The following is a 21584-nucleotide window of genomic DNA, read 5'->3' as shown; positions in this document are numbered from 1 at the left end:
GGCAATTTTTAGTAAATCCTCCTCGTGTCGCCACGGGCTGCGAGCGCAGCGCTCAGCCCCTCGTCAGCTGCCGCCGCCCCGGCGCGGCGCCCCGCCCGCCCGGCCGCACTCGGCACGGCTCGGACTCGGGCTCGCCCCGCCGGCTGCTCGCCGCACCCTGCCTTGCCCTGCCTTCCCCTCCTCGCCGCCCCGATGGCCCCCTGACCTCGCCACCGCCAACTTTTCCTCGCCGCCTACTCCCCGTCCGCTCCCGCGGAAGATGGCAGCAGGGGGAAGGACTGGAAGTTACAGCCCGAGAGCAAAGAGATAAGGAGGCGGCGCGGGAAGGTGAGTGGCACCGGGCGGCTGCCCAGCTCCGCTCCCGGCTCTGCCCGGCTCCCGGCCCCGCCGCGTCCCGCTGCTCGTGGCAGGTTGGGGAAGTTGCGCTGTGCCGGCATCCCGTGCAGCTGCAGGCTGCGGAGGTGGGCGCCCGCGGGCAGCCTTTACGGCAAGTTTCCTATAGCTGCAGCGTGCCTGAAGCGGGAGTTCTCTGCGCTGCTCCTCGGGGCCGCGGGCAGGTGGGAGCGGGGCTGCCGCCCGGGGCAGCACGGCGGTGTCAGCCGTGCTTCTCCGAGCGGCGGTTTCAGAGGGTGGCGGAGCAGCGCGTTGCCTTCCTGCAGGGGGACTTCCAGGGCAGCAGCGTGGGGTGGTTCGGGGTGAAGGTACGGCTGTTTGGACCTGATCGCTCGTGCTTATCGTTATAATGGGGAAAAGAGAGATGCTGCTTACAAAATGTGTACTCGTCTTAGAAATGCTGCCGCCTTTTGTTTTTTTAAGTGCTCTGAGGAGGTCTCAGAGCATCCACAAACAGCATGAAAATTAAGTAGGGAAGGAGTGTTTAGAACAAGCCTAGCGTTGATGCTGAAGTACGGAAGCAAATTGTGGAGCCCTTCTGACACGTGGAAACGCGTGAGTGTTCTTTTCTAGTGTGAAAGCTGCTGAGAATGTTTGTCATAAACAGCACGGGATAAGTACAAGCACAGAAAGCAGGGAATTCTAAACATATCTGTCTTCCAACGTTGTCAGCTTTAGTTCTGTGACATTTTGTTTCCTGTGACAGAAGTGTAGTTTTGTGACAGTTCCTCAGGATGCAGTCTGCAAGCTTCTAAAGGCCTGTGAGCTTTGGTCAGAACTCAGTGAGCAGAAGCTGTTTCAGCATTACGGTTGTTTAGATGCCCTCTCCTATTTTCCTCTCCCATCTCTCCTTTCCCTCTTTCCTCTCACTGCTCCCCAACAGTTTCAGATCTGGGTGCTTTATCTTTTCCTTTATTGTTTCTAGATTTTTCTCTCATGTCCAATGCATTCCTGTGGCAGTGGCCCCAGCCCACGTATGGCCCCAGCCCACGTATGTTTTGTACCCAAAACGCCTACTTTGTTCAGAGAGAAACACAGGCTTATTCTCTGCCATAATACTGGAGCGTTCTTGGAAGGCGGTTCCATCCCCACATACTACTTGTGTTGTGTCATTATGCGTATGAAATATATAGGTCTCAACTATATATAACTTTCCACAGGCAATGATACAATAATGCACTATTTTGACACCTCTTTTTCATTACGTTGGCAGAGCTCTGATCCAAAATGTAGGAAAAAAACATGTAATGGCCCGAGAGGAATGCTACAGTCATATTTACCTAATGATTGTGCCAGCTTCCTCCTATAAATATTAAAATAGCTCTGTTTTATATGAAAATGGCATTGTCAGTTGAGAATTCCTAAAAGAAAAAGCCACGCCATTGTATGTGGCGACAAAGTTCATGCCAGTGCAGCACCGCAGTTAGTTAAGCCTACCCAAACACTGCTCTCAAAAGTGTCAGATTGCTTTTTATTTTGGTATCAAAATCTGTGTTTAATACACACAAGTATCTTCAACCTGACGTTAAATTGCCGGTTTTTGAACAAGTAGTGTTTGGTTTTCTGTGAACCCTTTTTTCCATGAATGAAGAGCAGCCTACGTGCTGAAACGGGAGTAGTCATCTGTAAGCTGCTGGGTGTCTTCTGTTTGGCACTGCCTTCCTGTGCTGAGAGCACTTTTTGAAAAAAGAAGTGAAGTGTGTCCCATTACATGCTTGATTTGATGCAGTTGTTCCTATTAGATCTTATTTTCTTCATGACAAAATGGTATATCTTCTATTATGAAAAAGTGCAACAGTAGTTTCATTTATAAAACCTATCTACTTTCTACAAATATTTAAGGTGGAAAACAGTTTTCAGTTGTTTTGCTGCCCTATATATTTCTGTTGAAGCTGCTGTTAAAAATACAATTTGCAGAAAATATAATACAGAAAATGTTGACCAAATTCGAGTTTTTCCATTCCCAAAATGACATGAATCCTGGTACGAATTACCATGAATGTTGAGAGTGGCCTAAATATTGCTGATATAGTTTCATCTTGTTCATGTAGTGTTCATTAGGAGAAATGTAGTTTTGAAAATAATCAAATCCTGATGTATATGAGCCATTAGAACTAATGAAAATGAGCAAAGAAAGTTTGAATGTAGCAGAGTGATGCCCAAAATGACTAATTAAGTTCAGCACATGTTGACCAGACATCCTGCACTGTCATTGTTTTTTATTCATCAGGATTCAAACCAGCTAATGTAAAGTTGTTTTGGGTACATGTACACAAACTGCAGAGCAAAGTGCCTCTGATTTACAGCCTGATCATAGCTGAATCATGGGGCTTAGTGAGCTGCTTTCCTCTCAAGAGTGAGGGATTTTTCCCTTTTAGAGAAGAGGTTTGGGCCTGATGCCCTGAGAATTATATGATATTCCTTATATGCATACTATATAAATGAATTTCAATAGGAACTCAGATTAGAAGAATCAGTATTTATCAGAGCTTTCCAGTCTCTCTAGGTCTGTGCAAGAAAATGTTTTCTATTTCTGTGTTTAGATAGGAAGGTGCATATTACATTCAAAGAGTTAAAAAAAAAAAAAAAAAAAAAAAAAAAAAAAAAAAGAAGATAAACCACACTTAAGGACAAAACATTGGACTATTCTATGATAAAAGATATTTGTCATGCTTTGACCTTTTAGTAATGATTTTCAAAGGAGTAAATGTTTTCTCAGACAATGTTGGGTTGCTGAATCAAATAAGGTTAGACTGTTTACTGGAATTATGTGCAAGTCATTTTTAGAGCTAACATATTGACGAAGTCACCTTTCATTTATTCACTTGGTTTTGAGTATTTGGATGAGAATAATCATATGTGACCAAAGAGTTTATCTCTTATTAGATGTAGCTTCTGTGGAGTTAGTATATATCATGTACTTTGAACTATGTCAGCTAGTGTTGAGTTATTATAGTAACATTTATAATACTATGAAATAAATTCATGTTACACTATGTTGTCAACTTGAAGCAACTCTAAATGGAAATGAAATAGTGCTTAATTTCTGTACAAAAATGTTTTAATACCTCAAATCCACCTTAAAATCCTTTCCACCCCAAGGTCTGATCTAACCCTGGTGAGACATATCAAAACTTTCTGATATTTATCCACTTTTATGTACTTTATAGTTTTGTAACTCCTTGATAGAGAAATATGTCAATGTAAAATGTTAACGTGAGTTTAAAAACTAGAAAAATTCATAGATGGAAGAAATGAGCCAAGGGCTAGAAAGCACAATGATAGTAGTTCTAGATCAAAATGTGTCCGACCTGCACATATCCCAAAGACTTCAGGGTATTCCAAGGAGGTACTGCCACTTGGTTGCCCCACTGTTCCTTACTCATCTGCTGCTGGGTGTCTGGGAACCAGGAGTTGGGCTGCACAGATCACAGGTCTTCACTTGCTTAGGTCATACAGTTCATACATTCTCACATGGTCAAGATTGGCAAACTGAAATTTTGCAATTCAGAAATTTCTTTGGGAGGAAAAGGAACTGTGAAGTTTGGTTATGCAACCTTCAAGCTCAGATGTTCACTTATCTTTAGCATTAACTCAGTGTGTTATGAATTGGGCAGATAGCAGGATGCAAATATTTATCCTTATTTTCCAGTAATTCCTGGTTGTATTTTTAAATATAAATATTAGTGTTTATCCCCCACAAATCATGATATATTGTTGAAGTTTCCTTATCATACGTAATGACTATAAGGACAGTTTGGCTTTACAGCTGTTGTGTAACTAAACCAGTTTTTGTTCAAGGAAATGAGAGTCTTCAGCAAAGGTAACTCAGAAGTTAACTCATAAGATGATGGCTTACAGCACTTATTTTGTTCTCAGTTCTTTAGTTTTGGAGCAGAGGATGCTGGGTTCCATATCTCACCATTTGATTTCCACTCTGAAGGATTCAGTCTTTGAAGTTAAATTCTGTTCAGGGTTCAGAGTGTGTGCTTTCTCTGGAAGGGATGGTTCTGGGCCCTTGAGTCCTACATCTAGTTGAGACTGAGCAAGTGTGAGCAAGTCCAGTTTGTTGTGCTGAGCAAATCAAGCTTTTGTTTCTGTGCTATTTCAACCTGTAAAGCCTTATTCAGAGTACCTTAAAGATAGCGCCTATTCTACTGGAGAAACCATCAATATTGAAAAATAAATGAACTTTGTTTTGTTTATACCAAGATAGAAAGGGACTCGAGCTGTAACTTATCTGTGAGGGAGGTGGTGTGCTGCATGATGTTATATGTGCCTTCACTATTTGCTGAGAGTCTTCCATGGATAGCTCTGCATTCTGCTTATAACGTGGGGCCCTGTAAGTTTTCACAGAAGCTGCTATGGCACTGTTTTTCACTATAATCTTCGTGCTCTTCTCATGGCTTTGTCCCTGCAAAACTACTATTGTCAAGTTTCCCCTGGAAGTGATTCCCACTGGTGCAAGAGCCACCAGCTTTTGCTTTTCCTTTTGCCTTTTCTATCTTGTCTTCTCTCTCTCTCTCTCTCTCTCTCTCTCTTTTTTTTTCCTGAAGAAACTTCTGTTATTGGAACTGTTGTATGATGTATTTGCACAGTTTACAGCTGACATCAAGAAGGGGTGTGAAAATGCTTACATATTTGTGGTGAGAAGTCTATGTATGTGGGCTTAGTAGATTGATATAAGATCAATTTGTACCTGTTTAAATACAAATTATCAAGTAGCTTTCCTTGTTTTACTTTTTTGGTCGAACAGAAATTACACATCTTTGCTTTCATTTTGACAACCTGAGTTTCTATTCCTTAAATATATTTGAATCCTTCTTTGTATCCTTTTCAATTGAGTTTATATTGCCTCATTGAATGAGATCAGAGTGATAGTCTGTGGCCATGTGAACTCTCATTAGCATCTTGTTCAACAGCGTTAATATTTTCTTTTTGAAGAAGCTCAACTGATGTATACTAGAATCTATACCAGTCAAAATGGAGGTTTCATTTTCTGTTACTTTTTGAAGCTCTTTGAAACACTGAATCGGAGAAACATTCAGTTAGAAGTGACCTTGGGAGCTCTGTTGTTCAGCCTCTCACTGGAACCAGGATCTGCACTGAATTCAGGAGGGATATTCCACAGCCTGTCTGACCCAATGCTTAATCAAATTCATGGTGGTTTTTTTATTTGTTTATCCTGAATTAGAACATCCCATTTTCAACTTATAACCATTGTCTCTTGTCCTTCCATCATGCACATCTGTGAAGAGCCCAGTTGCATCTTCTTGGTTACCTTTTTCTGGCAGGCAGTTCTTAGGTCTCTTCTGCAGGCTGAAACATTTCTCTCAACATCTTCTTATGGGGCGAGTTCTCCAGCCTTGGCTGTTCTGGTGGCTTCTGAAGGACTCGAGAAGAAGCGTCTTTCCTTTTACTGGGAGTAGTAAATCAGGAGTAGTATCCCAGATGAGGTCTATTGCTTGAAAAGAGATGATTCTAAAACATCATGTTGGTAAAAGTACCAAATACTAAGCACAGGATCTGAAAATGCACAGATAAGGCGTTGAGCAGAACTCTACTGTCTTGAGATTATAAAATTAAAAAGATCTATTATGTGTTTTGAAGAATGTTGTCTTGTATTTTGCATGGTAGAAACACAGTTTAATTTACGGTTCTTATCAGATAAGTTCTTGAATAGTGTTATTTTCTTGTAGTAATGTGACTTTGGAATTTTGTTTTAACATGACTTACGTGGATTGAAGTACTCCCTTTGTAGAAGCATACAAAGCAAATGACATAAACAACCTGTGTCTAGGGTTTTAATTATGCAAAATTCTAATTTGAGTTTTTGACAGTTATCACTAGATCTCCAGGGTGCCTAACTATTGAACTGAAACCTTGCTTTGACAAGAGGTGAGTGAACTACAGGCATGAATGTAAGATTTCCAAGGGAAAACATTGAAACACTAAATTCCAAGTGGAAAATAAACAGCGTGCATAGAGTAACTGTATTTTGTGTTTAAAATATAAGATTTATTGACATGTTGCATGATTTATAGGCACAGCTATTCAGATGTTCATACAGAGCTTAGAAATAGATATATTGACAATATAAAATAGGTACAATTACTACTTTAATCTTTCATGTTTCTGCTTTTGGTGGACAATATAACCAGCACTGATTAATAAGCCATACTTTTAATTAAGTGGAATTTGATATTTAAGATTGAAGTAAAAGCAGTTTTATTTGGGATATAGATATATATTCTCTATCTTCTCTGTGAATATGGTATAAATGGGAAGATCAGTGAGTTGAAACAAGACAGTATTCGGTGGCTAAAACTGCATGTATTTGTATTTTTAACATGTAAGATTTTTTAACACATAAGATTTGTATTTTTAACATATTTCTACTGTTACAAACATAACTGAAGGTAAGTTAAGAGCTGCTGCAGTCATGATCAGCATATGAAAAGAGTGCAAAAACTGCAAGAAAGTTTTTCCTTGCTTTTCAGTATTACAACACATAGAATCTATTGTTTTGGTCTCTTAAGGAGCAGGAACTGACATTAGAATACCACATTTTGTTATATTGAGCAGAAGTTAATAGAATGAGCAGGAGAGAATTTCTTAATTTTCAGACTACAGCTGGTGTGATCTTCCCAAGTCCCCCCTAAAATGTTTTAAGAGAGAACATACCATCTGGGAGTGATACTCTGTCACTGCAAACTCTAAGCAGCAAAAACATGAGCATTGAATAATTCAGCAACCCATTCTAGATATTGAAATAGTTACTTTCTCTGTACTGTATATATCTGAATATCAGAAGTCACTTTGGTCTTTACAGTACCAGGGATCTGGCTGGATGTTGCCATAAGAGCTCTTTTTTTGGCCCAGTTGTCCTTGCCATACAGATTAGAGCAGGTAGAGAGCGGAGAAAAGCTGTTGTTCAGTCTCACTGACAGCAAGAAGACATGACAATTTGCAGTCCTGAAACTCTAGGCCACAGAACTGACAGTCAATAGTTGGTGAGGAATCTGAGCTAAGACCAAGCCAGAGAAAGGAATTGTCATTTATAAATGATATATCTAGATTTACTTTTCAGATATTCATTCGTAGCTGCCCAGCAATCAGTACCTCTTACGCATGCTCGTTCCTTGCTGGAAGATAGATGCACTTGACACAGACAGAGAGAGTACTGTTGGGCATAATATGATGAGGAAAAGCTGAGCAAAAGCTGTTAGAGGTGTAAATTCTACTGGTTACATATTGATCTCTTAAAAAAGGTCAATGAATGATGTATGTGTCAAAGAGAGCGTTCAGCTGCTCTCAATGAATCGAGATTTCTTACGCATACTTGCTTAGAAGAGTGTAAAGGATCCATGTTTATGTCATCACATATACCTTGTCTCCTACTCTATCTGACCATATCTTTTTTTTTCTATGAAAGAAAGAAGTTAGAGTCCTGATATGAGAATGCTATTTGTTACAATTTAGTTAGTATTGCTTTTTGTGCTGGGAAGCTTTCATCAGAATCTACTGAAAAACTACAGGATTAATGTGATGAATTGGTGTTACCCTAGGTTTTTACTACACTTCAGTGATGTGCTCATGACTTCTGAATTACCAGGCCTCTTGCTGTGATAAGATGTCTTCTAGCATGTCTAAGATCTGATAAAAGTCTTTTTCCCTTTTTCTTATGTGTATCATCAATATCTAGGTAAACACACCTTAAAAAGAAGGTGTGCATCTTATAAATGATTTGTTGAGATCACTGCTGTTAACAGTGTTAGGAATTTCACTGCAAAGGCAAGGATTTTACTTACAGATGAGATGTTCTGTCATTGACTATAATGAGGTTAGGATGTCAGCTTTGTTTGTACATAAAATTTTCCCCTCTCTAGTGTTTTTGTATTGGGCAGAAAAGGTAAGACAGCATAGAGAGCTTGCTGAAAGCTCTCTGCAAGGCATATACTGATTTAAGACTATCCAGTGCTTCCTGTGTGAAAGGCTGTAGTATCATCATTTCTTTCCCACCAGCAGAAACATCAGGGAGTATGAACGATGGGCTTGCAGCTCGTAGCAGGTAAGCGATGCTTAGTGCTAATTTAACCATTAGCTAAATGATTTAATTTAGGCCATCCACCAAAGCAGTGAACTATCCACAAAAATATATCAAAATAATTCTTGATGATTCACCTTTGCTGTCTTTTGTCAATTACTTCGAAATAATTGTATTGGATTTCAGTATGCATGCTAAGCTCATTTTCCCTGCATCAAAAGATATGCATGCTTTTGTCTCTTCCATCACTACTTTTCCTTGCTGCATAAGGACAACTTTGTAGCTTCTTCACTGTATTCTTATTATGTGTAAATGCAGTGTGCTGGTACACATGGCAGGTTGTTGTGGGCATTTGACAAATGAAACCCTTTTTCTCCAGGTTGCAAAGTAGCAAAAGAACTGCTTTCAGAATTTCACTGCATTTTTATGCAGTCTGTACACAGAGCATGTGAGAAATGCTGACTGACTTTGTAGTTAATAAACAAGTATCATTTCTGACCCTGCTTCCATTTACTCATCCTCAGAATGGCCTTCTATACTTCTGGAGTGAGATGTTGGGATTATCTTTTCCCCATGGCGTCTGAACAGATCATTTCTCTTAATTGCTTTCATTTCTATATATTTTATATATATATATATATATATATACACATATATATATATAAAATAGAATAATGCACCATCCGATGCATAATTATTGAAACAAACAAACAAAAAAAGGTATTGATAGAACAGCCTTTCATTCTGTGAAAGACTGTAAAATCTACCATTTTGTTACAGAACGGGCTGTATTTCCCCTTTTGTCGTATTACTAACATGCAGAAGATATTAAAGTGCAGAAGGTACATTTCTGAGTACATAAGCACTGGATACTGAATTGGAGTCAACTGAATAACTCAAATAAAGGAGCTGAAGGACACATTCAACACCTGATTTTGTTTGAACAACGAGCTATGAAAAACTGATGTCTCACTTATATGAAAAAGAACTAAACTTTACGTTCCTCTCTACAATAAAGTTAAATGCAGTTAATATGAATCTGCTATTGCAGTAATGAAAGAGGATGTTTTCTGTGTGATTCTTGCTGAAAGAATGTTTGTTTCTTTATAATTTTATTCAAATGTCAATAACCCTCTAATTATTCTGTGCAGTTGGCATAAATACTATTTAGATAAAGCACAATGCTGTGTTTGTGTCTAAGCATGCAGAATTTCATCTGTGATTGTTTATGAAGGCTGGGATTCATTTCCCTGCCTGGAGAAAAGTTTGGTGCTCAAAACTATGAGTCTGAATTTAGTTGTGAAAAAATTTTCTTGATTAAAGGACTAATTTCCCTATGTGCAACTTTATGCCCTTTAGATGTTCAGATCTGCGTTTTAAACTATTGCGTGCATCTCTCTGTGGGCTCATCTAGATATCTGAGCATTCTCAAGCATGCAAGGTGCTGAAATATTCAGCAATGTGTGTAATTTTCCATTCTCAGAGTTCTGCACTGGGATATGCACTTTTTTTTTCCTTTTTTTTTTTTTTTTTCCCAGAAATGCCATTATTCCATTTTACAAAAAAGCCATGAAGAAACATATTTTTCTGCCTCTGAAAATTTTGCTGAACAATTGGGGCATTCAGTGTGGACAAGGAGGAGTAGGATGTGTCCTGAAACTCCTGCAGGTGTGGATTCAGCCTTCAGTCCCATGGAATGCCCAAACTTCTCCCTGTTTGTCATTGTCATTTCTGTCCTTCATAAACATACAGGACAATCCAGAATATCTTCAAGCTCTTTGCTGGGTTCTGGCTTATTCAGGAATGCCTCAGAGAAGGGCTTTTCTTCATGCAGTATAGAAAATAAGAAGAAAAGAGAAAGCAGAGATGGTAGTCAGTTCCTGCAGTTCTTAAAACAGAGAACTTGAAGATATCTGCTCTCATTTCTCCGTGCTTTATTATTACAATCCATAAAGAAGTATGTAGAGTACAGAGACATGATAAGGTGTCTGTGTGCATTGCCTCTTCTCAGGTCCTCAGCTGACCTCGTCACTGTGTAGTCATGCACAATCACAGAGGTGTTATCTGTGCACACTTAAAAGGCATGCATGGAGATAATATTGACTTGTTCTTTGTTTTTATAAATTATTCTTAAAGTTGACAGTACTTTCCATTGTAAGAGCATTTATTTCCCTGTATTCTTTCCTGCAACTTTTTCCAGTCTCCATTGCATCCCAATCTGTTTCATAGCTTGTAACTGGCAGTTCTCTAACAGCCCTAGACAACCAGGATGGACAACTCCTGTCCTAATTTTCTCCCTCTTCCTTGCTTGAACACTATTGAATTTTGGAGTATAGGCATCTTAGTGACTCAGAATCAAGAAAGACAACTCCTTGTGGAATGAAAAGGAAAAAAAAGAGCTTATCTTTTCCTGGGACAAGTCCTGCCATGCTCAGCATCTGAATCACAGAAACCATCCAGATAATACACGTGTTCTTCTGTCACAAGGCATATAAACAGCAACCATTCAGCTGTGCTTGCAACTTCTATTGCTTCTTGTACAGTCCTCATGAAGCTCTAGCTACTGGTCTGGGGAATGTCTGCTTGTAGGCAGGAAGACGGTGACAACCAGAGCAGTACAGTCGTGACAGTCTGAAAGCAGCAGAAGTTATGCAGGATCGTATTAGTGTTTAATATATGAATGTTGACTTGGTCACAGCACACAGTTCTTGACAAGCTAAACACAGAACTCGGGGAGAGTGAATGAGTGTCTTCTCAAGTGTCTTCAGCACATGGTGCTCCAAGCATAACCATAGGTGCCTGTGGGGTATGTTTCTGCCCCGTTTGATTCTGATCATCTTCTTGTTCACGGCTGTGAGTGTGGACCTAAATATCTGCTGTGTTTGAGATACAGGGGATGGAGCATGTGTCTGGGGTCAGCTGGGATCTGGCAGACTGTGAAATTCATCCTAGGTAGGAACCCTCAAGGCAAGAGAGAAAAGACTGTAGTAAACCGATGTATTGATGCTGCATTTTTGTTCTGTCTGTTTCTAAACTAAATGATGAGTGGATCAAGACACTCTTGATTCAAGTCTCCCTCCTTCAGACTGGAGTGGGCACTTGAGACTAGCAGTCATTTGCTCTGACTGTTTATGGCAAGGCTGCTTCATTTGATCATCTGTCCCAGTCATATCCAGGAGAGAGCTGAGGTAGCAATGCTGGAAGTGTGACAGCTGTGTTTGGTCTGAAATCCGGAGGTCTTGCTATGTAAGAAGTTTTCCTGTTTTGCATTTCTCAAGTAGTCTGACAGACAGGCAGTCCCAGTAGAGAACAAGAATGCTGGGAAAACTGGAGTTTCCAGAATGGCAGTCAAGGATTTACTTGGGATTTCAGGTCAGGGATTCATATTGAAGTTGCAAGTTGTCATTTCCCTCTCATCTTGCCATTAGAGGATATAAAATCTCTCCTCCTGTCTGATACAAGTGGCAAGGTAAGTCTGAATTACCCACTACCTCTGGAGTTTGGCAATTGCATAGGTTATATAGCCCACTACTCTGGCTTTTTCTCTTACTGAATGAAATTGGGTCACTCTTAAATGTATCTGGTCTAGAGCCACTGCTGTTTTTGTGTAAGAGCAACTTTTGGGACTATGAGTTGGAAAGGACAATTCTATGTTCTTGAGGTGTCAGCTTCCCTGTCGTTACTTGGGCAAGTTGATCTGCAGATAAGTAGAAGAACATGTTCTCTAGGCAGAACCTATTCATCATTGTCCTTGAGCTTATTTTCTGCCTCAGTGACAAAATTAGGAGCTATAGATACAAACTTAATCTAGTTCTTCCTCACTACCTTAAGGGAAATCAGTGAGATTTAAGGAACCTGTTTGAGGTACTTGAGGGTTTGCAGTTTGTTTCTCAGCTATGTCTCTGGTGTGGGCCTGGGAGAAGGCCTTGAGACAAAGGAGATTATATCTGGAAATCATGCTGGTACTGCAGTGAAGGTGTCTGTAGAACACATTGCTAGCATCGATGGCAACCTCTGAGTGTTTTACACTGAGCTTCATGGAAGGAGCAGGCATGGCTTGAAAGGTAGGAGGGTGTCAACATTTTTTTATATTAAAGGAAGCTCTTGAACTTTTAAAAACTGAAAACTAGAATGTTTCCCTTTCCTGGAGGACCTGACATTGTTCACAGGCCTGGCATATGGACATGACATTTTGCTGGTAGCACATTTATACATCTACATGTGGCCTTTCAAATGTTTCCAGATCTCCTTAGTGCTATAAATTCCGTATCTCCCTGACTTGAGCCATAGTATTTCCTTTAGAAATGAAATGGCAATTCCAGGTTTTTGTGAGTAACATTTAGTAGAGGAACGCTAAGAGAAAGGTGAGATATGATGGTTTGGCAATGTGATGACAAACCTCTGCTTGTTTGTTGGTTTGTATAATTTTCCCGGAAAGATGTTTGTTAAATGATACCAACATATTGCTTCCCTAGCTGAACATTTCTGAAGCTAGTCTTGTATCAAAAAGACATTAGTGAAGAACTTTTAATAGCAATGTGTCTCCTCTCTACATCTAGGGGGAAATATACTGCTGTCCCTTGAAGAAGTCACTTATTTTCTCTGTTTAGAATGATTCTAACAATTTGTTGTTTCTCCTGTGGCATTTGTGGATCCTTCCATCTGATCTCATGTAAGTTAGATGCAACATGAAATGTATGAGGGCTGCTTCAAAAGTAGTTCTTCCTACTTTATTATGTTGGCCTACAATGTCATAGGCAGATGTTGGTGGTTTGGCAGTAGAGGTTGAACCTCCGCATCAATATTCTATTCTGATTTGTTGCTGTGCGACGGATGGCAGCAGAGTGGCAGTCTGACAGAATGGCATCTGACATGGAAGTGCGGATGAAGAAAAAGTGTGGAATTGGATTCTTTCATGCAGAAAAAATGGCACTGACTGACATTTTTTGGTGCTTGTTGAAAGTTGATGGAAACCAACCATTGGCTGTGAGCACAGTCAGGTGGTGAGTTTCAGCAGTGATGACAGCATTAGTGGCTCACCTCCTCAGATGCAGATTTTTACGAATGTGTCATGCAGGCTCTTATTCATCACCGCTGAGAATGCACTGGTGGTTCCTATGCTGAAAAATAGCATTTTATAGCTGAGAATTTACTCTATCAAGTGGCATTACTGTGTTCTTTCAATTTGTTGTAGTTTCCATGGAAATAAAGAGGAGGCACTACTTTCTGAGCAATCTATGTAGCTATGAAGACAGGTTATAATGTGAATAAACACCTTGGTTCACCTTTTAAAATTGGCATAGATAAGCAAGGGGTCAAGGCATGGGTCAGGCTCAGGCTTCTAGACTACTTAATATTCTTCAGCTGCATTCATTGGTTCATATTAACTGTTTTCACATGTTCATCTACAGTTGCTATGGAATATAATAGTAAGTATGTAACCAATTGAAAAAGTAAGTGGCTCTTTACCCTTACCTCCAAATGATCTTCTGGTGGTTTTTTTTTTTTTTTTTTTTTTTTTTTTCAAGAATATAGTATCACCTTTGGAGTCAGGTTTCAAGTTATATTTTGTTCTAAATTCTTTTGTTTCTCCTACGTTGTTTCTCCTACTCTCTGTCTAGTTTCTTGAATGGATCATCATTCATCCAGTAGTCGTTCTTCCCTAGTAGTTTACATTTGTATTACAATGTAGTTTACATTTATATTTATATTGTTTTTTTTCTCTCTTACACAGTTACATACTCAGATACTGGTTTCAATGAGTGGGATTACTTTATCACCGCTTGTAGGTTGAATTCCTAATTCCTATAGCAATTTTACTCTTCTGTCTGAGTGAATCTATGAGCTGTGAGGACTTTTTTTTTTTTTTAATAGAAGATTGTATTTTTATAAGTATTTAAATACCTGCAATTTTGAATATTTCATCTCTTTCATTTGCTTTTGCAGGGCTTTAAATTGAATTGAATTTCTTTCAAAAAATGCTACGTAATTTTGAAATGAAATCAATGCAGTTGAAAGTAACAGGTTCATTAGTAAAATATACTGCAACAGGGTTCAGCAAATACACATTTTCTAAATGAAGATTTGAAATAGCTTTTATTAGAGCACATGGTGTGACAATTTCATGAAAAGAATGCTATACATTATTATGATTCATATATACAATATTACTGAATAGGATATATTTGTACATACAATATTATTTGCTTTATTTTTAAGGTAGATTGCACTGAATTAAATTGCTGTGGAACTGGACAGTTTATTTTTCATTTATTTTCACACTTAATGTAAATGCTAACATAAAGGAAAGGTACCACTCATCTTGCACCAGCAAATGTAATATAAAATGCACTGAACAAATTATAGTCAATGTAAATCCATACTGTGGTCTGCTGTTTCGAAAATACGTGTTTGTTAAATCTAGTTTATACTTTGAAGTTTGTTTCTTTCAAATTTAGATTGCATAATTTGGAAGTTAGGCCTGCAGAACTTCATAGACTCACAGTCTTCAAGTGAAACCAAGGACTGACACTTTTCAAAGTACCCGTGACAGATAGTAGGCTTCCATGTGCTATAGAAGTAGTACTGTAAAGATGTTTGCTCTGTTCTTTTTTCCACTTGGCTTGTCTTGATTATGGTGCTGTAACACTTGTCCCAACCTCCCACCATCTTAAAAAAAAAAAAAAATAAAAAAAAAAATTTGTATGTAGGGAGGTTAAATACATTTTCTCTAAGAATCCTGATAGAAAGCTTAGTTTTTAGCTCAAAGCAACAATGCACATCCTGAGTTTTTTTTTTTTTTTTTTTTTTCCAATACAGAAAGGCCTTTTGAAGAAAACAATGATGGTACATTCATTACCTAGATAGCAAAGCTCTTAGATTTATTTTGTGAGTTTTCCTTTGGTTTAATGCCTTCTCTTTGATTTTCAGTGGTGAATATGACTCATATGAGATGAAGGGTCTCTTTGACATAACTCGTATTTCATCAACAGTGGAAGTGCTGTAGTCACTGTAGAAAAACACAGATGAAGGAACACAAATCACAGTATTTGGTGACATCAATGGGCAATGTTGAAAAGAGAACCTTAAAAATCAGACTAAATGGATTAATGGCCGGGGAGCAAAACTAAATAGAACGATCATTGTTATATGATTAACAAATGAAAGTAAGTTTGTAGACTGAGATCTGAAAAGAAACAGGAAGAGTATAGAGATGCAGATGCCACAGATAGACATAGTATGACACAGATAACCAGGAAAAGTCACAGCCTAATCCAATCTGATAAAAGAAATACAGGTTGAAACTAGTGCAGGGTGAACCCCTGGGACACTCAATTAAGTTGAATGTATTTCATATGGGAGTGGGAATGTAACCCTAAAGAATTATAGGAATTATAGAAAGATATTAAAGCTAAATCTGAGGAAGGAAAATAATTAAATATTAGTTGAGGTTAATGGATTGTTGGTAACACCAGGGCTGTGTAAGCAAAGATGTAAGCAAGCTAGGTAGTTTTGGAGGCTTTGTAATGAGATCAGAGAAATAGTTTAGATGTGAGGAAATCTGTAAACTTAGAAGGACAGTTGACACAGAACATCGGTGGTAATATTGGCACCTGGGAAGTAGGGCATAATGCACAAGTTAAATTGATTAGAGGGGGAACAAATTAAGTTCAAATTAAGTTGATGAGCTGGACAAATAAAGTTGATGTGTGTAGTAGGACTAAGCTATTGGTAGCTAGCTTGAGATCTGTTCTGAGTGAATGAGTCTAAGAACTGGATGAAAATGTTAAGTATTGAGAGGTGTTTTTCTGATGCTCTGATAGATGTTTCAGAGTCAGTGTTTCAGGGAGGCTGTTACAGGCTGGAAGAGTCTGGTTAAATTGTAACCATTATTTTAGATACTTAGTGGGAGAATTACTTTGTTATCAGATCAGGTAAATAGGAAACTGTCTAACTTCACAGTGTTACTAGTTCAGGCTAGCTTTGATGAGGAGACTCCATTTTATCCTCATGTATGTTTTAAATACACATCACAGTGTAGGAACTTACCTTGATCATTTTAGCTTGTTGAGAGCCTGAATCAGAAATTTTTGTTTTCTTGCTTCTAATGCTAATGATAATTCAAAGGATTATGGGTGCGACACGACCTTGACATGCAGATGCAGGTTGTTAATAATGATGATAGTAACCAATTCAGATTTATGTGCTGAATAAGTCCTTCAACTGTTCATTATGCATCTAAAGAAGTTACTTGTAACAGTCAGCTTACAAACCATGTTTTTAAGCACTAGCAAGAAGTAATTATATTTAAGTATGGTATCATTTTAGAGACACTCAATTCCTTTCCCAGTGTAGTTAATTAATCCATTTGAGGTATTGAACTTGTTCTTGCTTTTATAATGTAACATAAGTATGTCAGCAATTACATTTTTGTGCCTTCTTAGAGGTACATAAAGGCAAAATTGGGGTCAAATATTACACTGTAATCAAGTAAGAATTTTTTTTTTTTTTTTTTTTCTAATATATTTTTTTTCCCCTGTTTCTGTGGTTTTGCTGTTCTCTTTGAGGGGAGCAAGTAGGAGTTATGTATCCATCTAACTTCATATTCATTATTAATTCCATTGATGATTATTTGGATGGCTTGGAACAAAGCTTGTCCTTGTTAGATTAGGACTTTAAATCTTACCAAGAGTGCACTTTGTGAATGTACTCACGGTTGCATAAATGTAGGTAATAAGCCTCAAGGGGCAGATAAAGACCACAGCACTGTGAATAGAATAACCTGTGACAAGCACGCTGATCCTCTCCAAAACCAGTCAAGTTTGAAATAGTGTTAGGCAAAGTCCTCTGAAGAATTTAAGTAAGCCAACATAGTGGGCAGTGTGTACAGAAGAGGATGTGAGAGGTACGAGAAAATGGAATGTGAAGTGAGAGAGCTTAACTCACTGTGCTCCAAATGATTGGAGCTTGTGAGAATTATGTAATGACGTAATGTTTGAAAAGTGGATTTAGTGTGTCTGAACAAGAGAACCAGAGTACTTTTGTTTGTTTGTTTGCTTAGACCTGTTGTACTGTTTGTGCTTCGGGTGTTAGGCTGTCCTGTTTGGGAAATCCAGTGTTCAAGTGATGATGTGGTGATCTCAAACAGAGCAAGTTGGATCACTGGAAGAAAAGATGCTGACAGAGGTTTTAGAACTGTTCGTAGCAGTTAACAAGGTATCAGCTACTTCATGGAGCATTACTAATGGCTCTGACTTCTGAAGAACCAGCTGTGGCCAGTGGAAGGACCTCAAAGATAAGCTATTCTTTATTCAGATACCCCACTTAATAATCCTCATGGCATATAGAAATTCAGAAATATGAAATTAAGAAATAGTTATGAAGAACTACCTGCATTGCTTAGGCTCAGTAAGTCTTCTATGTGACCCTTGTCAACTTACTAAGGGTAAACAAGGAGTGAATGTAAGCAAGTTATGAGGAAAGACAATCCTTATTACTATTTCCAATTAAGATGAACTCAATTAAAAGATGTATATAATTCTGATAGAAATGGCCAGACATGAATTTTTGAGTTCAAGATAGCAATAAAAGTATAAACAAAGTTTTATTTAAATTCATTTTACAAGTACTGCAAATAAAAAGTAATAACTTGATTAACTGAAATATTTGTGAAAATGTGAAAACTGAGTCAGCTTCTCATACCCATATTTTGTTCCTAAATGTAAATGAAATACTTTATTAGATAGTGAAAAACAGAGTCCTTGTGAATAGGTAACCTTTGTCATCAGAACTTACAGCCCAACCTTGAAGATTCTGACCTTTAAAACCTTTCCAGACCTGAGCTTTCCCTATCTGTAAAATGATTTTGATAGTAATTTTGAAAGTACTTGCATTGTCTTTAACTTTCAGATTTCAGATCCAATTTCAGGTTCATAGAAAAGAACTTGATGGAAGCAAAAGCTCAACCAGCAAAGGCTCACAAAAATTGAGATTTAATGTTTATAAGTAGTGTCAGGGTACGTTAGGACTGATAGTGAATTGCTTAGGTAAAAATCAAAATCTTCTAAGTGACTTTTAAGAAGAGTTGAAGTCTGGGAAAGAGCTGCGACTGCAACAGGTAGTCATGTTAATGACAAGAAACTAGGAGATATGGGATAAACAGAAAGGACTGAATATCAAAGAAGCACTATGCTTTTATAGTGGGTGAAATGGAGAGGAGACAGAAATGGAGAGGCTACAGGAGGAGAGATGGCTAAGAAAAACTCCCTAAAATGTGAGTTGAAACAGCCAAAATTCCACTGGGTCTTAATCTCAGGAGAGCTTTTACATAGGAAACTTGACATGGTATTAGAAAGACTTTTTGTTTTTTGTTTGAACAAAGAATAAATGGATTATTGCTGAATATTTGAAAGCCATGTGAAGTCACTAAGTTATTGAAGACTGAAGGCTGCCATTCTCTGTAACCCTTACTTTTTAAAGTAAAACCCCTATATGTAGCTTTCTTTAACTTCAAATCTTGAGTTGCTTTTCCACTCCCCAGCTTAATGAGGTATTGACTTGATGTAATGATAGGCTAGGAAATTTAGCACTTCAGATAGTTGACCCAAACCACAGGACACTTTCCAAAATGAAGCTCAGAGTAAATTTTAACTCATTCGTTGTGTGTAAGAAAAGTTTAGTGGTAAAAGTGTCTGAAAGAAAGAGCTGTGTTATATGTGTTACCTCTTCAGTACAGACTGTCTTTAAAGGGATGGAGGAATGGAGCTGTGCAATATCTCCTTCAATCCGGGAAGGGAAATCTAAATGTTACTTTTTCTGAAATGAATTATTCCACAAGTCTGTGCAAATCAAAAGGAAACTTAATTCGCTTCTTGGCAGCTGCCAACTTTCTATTTATTTATTTATTTGTAAGATGGTAGATGCAAATCTACTAGACATGTTGAAGGAAAGTTTCCTTTGTGTCCCTGAATGTGTTTAAAAACCACTTGGTGCTCAGGGACATGATTTAGCTGTCGTTAGAGTAAGGGTAGTATGGTTGTGGTTGAAATTAATGATCTTTAAGAGCTTTTCCAACCTGAGCAAATCTATGATTCTATGTTTCTTATGCTTGCATTCTTCTACCTCTCAGCTTAACCTGGTTATTTCAACTGGTACCATGGAAGAAGAGGTGACCAGTGCCTGTTAAATCATGGGCCACTCACACAGGTAGCAGCATCTCTGACATGAGTCCTTAGAGCAGTTCTTTTATTTGCTTTTTTTAATGAAATGCACTGTAAAGTTTACACAGACACAGCTTTTTCACTTTATTACCGATATCCACGTACTCTGTTATCTGTATGGGAACAGTAAAGAGAGATAAACATGTGAAAGAAGTAGGTTGGTGCAGATGTTCACTGGACAATGCCTCACGGTCCTGCAGAGCTACTGTCACAGCTCCTGCTTTTGTACAGGCACTGAAAATGGTCTCCCTATCTTTTGCCAAGACAAGAGATAAGGAAAGGAAGGAGGTGGCCAGCACTGTTGAAGGTTTTTTGAGCTTTCTTTTACCAGGAGGTGAAGGGACACGTATACAGTTTTTAACAAAGTTATTAATGGTAATGAGCCTTTTGTGGTGGTTAGTTTATGGCAATGTGTATTGATAGGGTTCAAGTCTTGCTCTGGAAATGTGAAGTAGGATGTAGACAGCTATGCATCCATTAATTTAAACACAACTGTTGGAGCGAAGATTAGAATCACTTTTGCATAAACTGTGATTTAGAATGGAGAACTTGGTGAGTTCTGAAAAATCTGGAGTTGCTGTCAGTTTTTTCTCTTTCACATACAGAGGGGATGCATGTATTATTACAGTACTGTGGTTTTATAGAGGGTAAGGTGTAAAATGTACTCTGAGCAGTGTGGTTTAAAAATATGCATTGTCATAGAATTAAATGAAAGAGTTTGTTTTCTACTCTAACTTCCTAAACTATAGTAGTGCAAATAATATTTCCATCAGTGGAATAAATTCTACAGATCTATATTATGTTTATTGTGGGACTGACATCTCATTTTGAGAAAGCAGAGTTGTAGCTTTAAATGCTTCTCTCTCTCTCTCTCTCTCTCTTAACTGAGGTTTTAGTGTGGCAGAGGAACACTAATAGTGCATATTTTTCATCAAAGCTGCTGTAGTCTGTAATGCGTTTTTTTTGGCAGGTGCCCACGTTTAATTATGAGTTCCGTGCCTAAACATAGGTAACTGAAGTCTCTCCTTCCTGAGAAAAGTGTTTTTTTTCACAGACAGTGGAAGCAAATATTCCTTGGAAAAGTTACTGCACCATTGGAAAATGCCCCTTAATTTTGTTCCTCTGACTTTATTCTTTTGCTGTGTGAATTGCATCATGAAAAAGCCTTTTTATGTATTTTTATCATTGTCTGTTGCTTTTCCCTGCTGAAGTCGGTCATGAGACTAGGAAGAAAAAGCAAAGCCAATGAATGTTTTCCCAAGTCTTGGCATGTTGATTATCTTGCCTGCATATGTTGATTTTTTTTTTTTTATGTTGTTAATAATTAAAAAAAAAAAAAAAAAAAACATGAAAAATTAACAAAGACAATAGATACTACTTTTTTTTTCATGGTCCAAGAGCTCAAGACAATGAAGTTGAAGTAGTAGCACGTTGTACCTTTAAATTTTACCTGGATCAGATTTTTATTATTGCATTAATATATATTTTTCATTTCCCCGAGAATGCATTACTCTTGCCAAAATGTAGATGTTTGTAGTCTTGATCTATTTAAACATCAAAAAAATACTCGAAACTGTGGGTTGTGTGGCTTGCCTCTTACATGAGTTGCTTGCACCTCCCTTTTTCCCCCTTGTTTTTCTCCTCTGCTGATGGTTCCATTTGTTTCTGAAGGAAAATTCTGCATTTTTTGAATGCTGCTGTACTTTCACTTGCTGCTTCTTTTCCTTGTCCCTTTATCACAATTGACTATTTTAGCTGAAGGCAAATCTTGGGATAGAACTCAGAACTGTCATTCAGGATGTTTTCTGGCAGCTTAGTGAATTCTTATAACCTCTTCCAAGCCCTCTTCTGTTTCCTGCTCTGTTTCTGAGCTTCAGAATTATTTTTTCTCTTTCTCAGCAGATCTCTCTGCCTGCCTCTGGGAA

General features: G+C 38.2%; 1 protein-coding gene across 2 annotated transcripts in view; it reads left to right on the top strand.

Moving 5' to 3' along the window:
• The first annotated feature begins 170 nt into the window (after window positions 1–170).
• HDAC9 (histone deacetylase 9) overlaps window positions 171–21584 on the top strand; it is a 438875-nt gene continuing 417461 nt past the window's right edge. For both annotated transcript variants that reach the window (XM_042817004.1, XM_042817002.1), the window contains exon 1: window positions 171–327. The gene's annotated coding sequence lies outside the window, so the exon portion shown is untranslated. The remainder of the gene's footprint in view (window positions 328–21584) is intronic.

The sequence above is a fragment of the Centrocercus urophasianus genome, unplaced genomic scaffold, assembly GCF_019232065.1.
Source record: "Centrocercus urophasianus isolate 14NV4802_14NV808 unplaced genomic scaffold, USGS_Curo_1.0 seq_16, whole genome shotgun sequence".
In the NCBI taxonomy this organism is placed as follows: Eukaryota; Metazoa; Chordata; class Aves; order Galliformes; family Phasianidae; genus Centrocercus; species Centrocercus urophasianus.
This window is presented reverse-complemented; position numbering and strand designations above follow the sequence as displayed.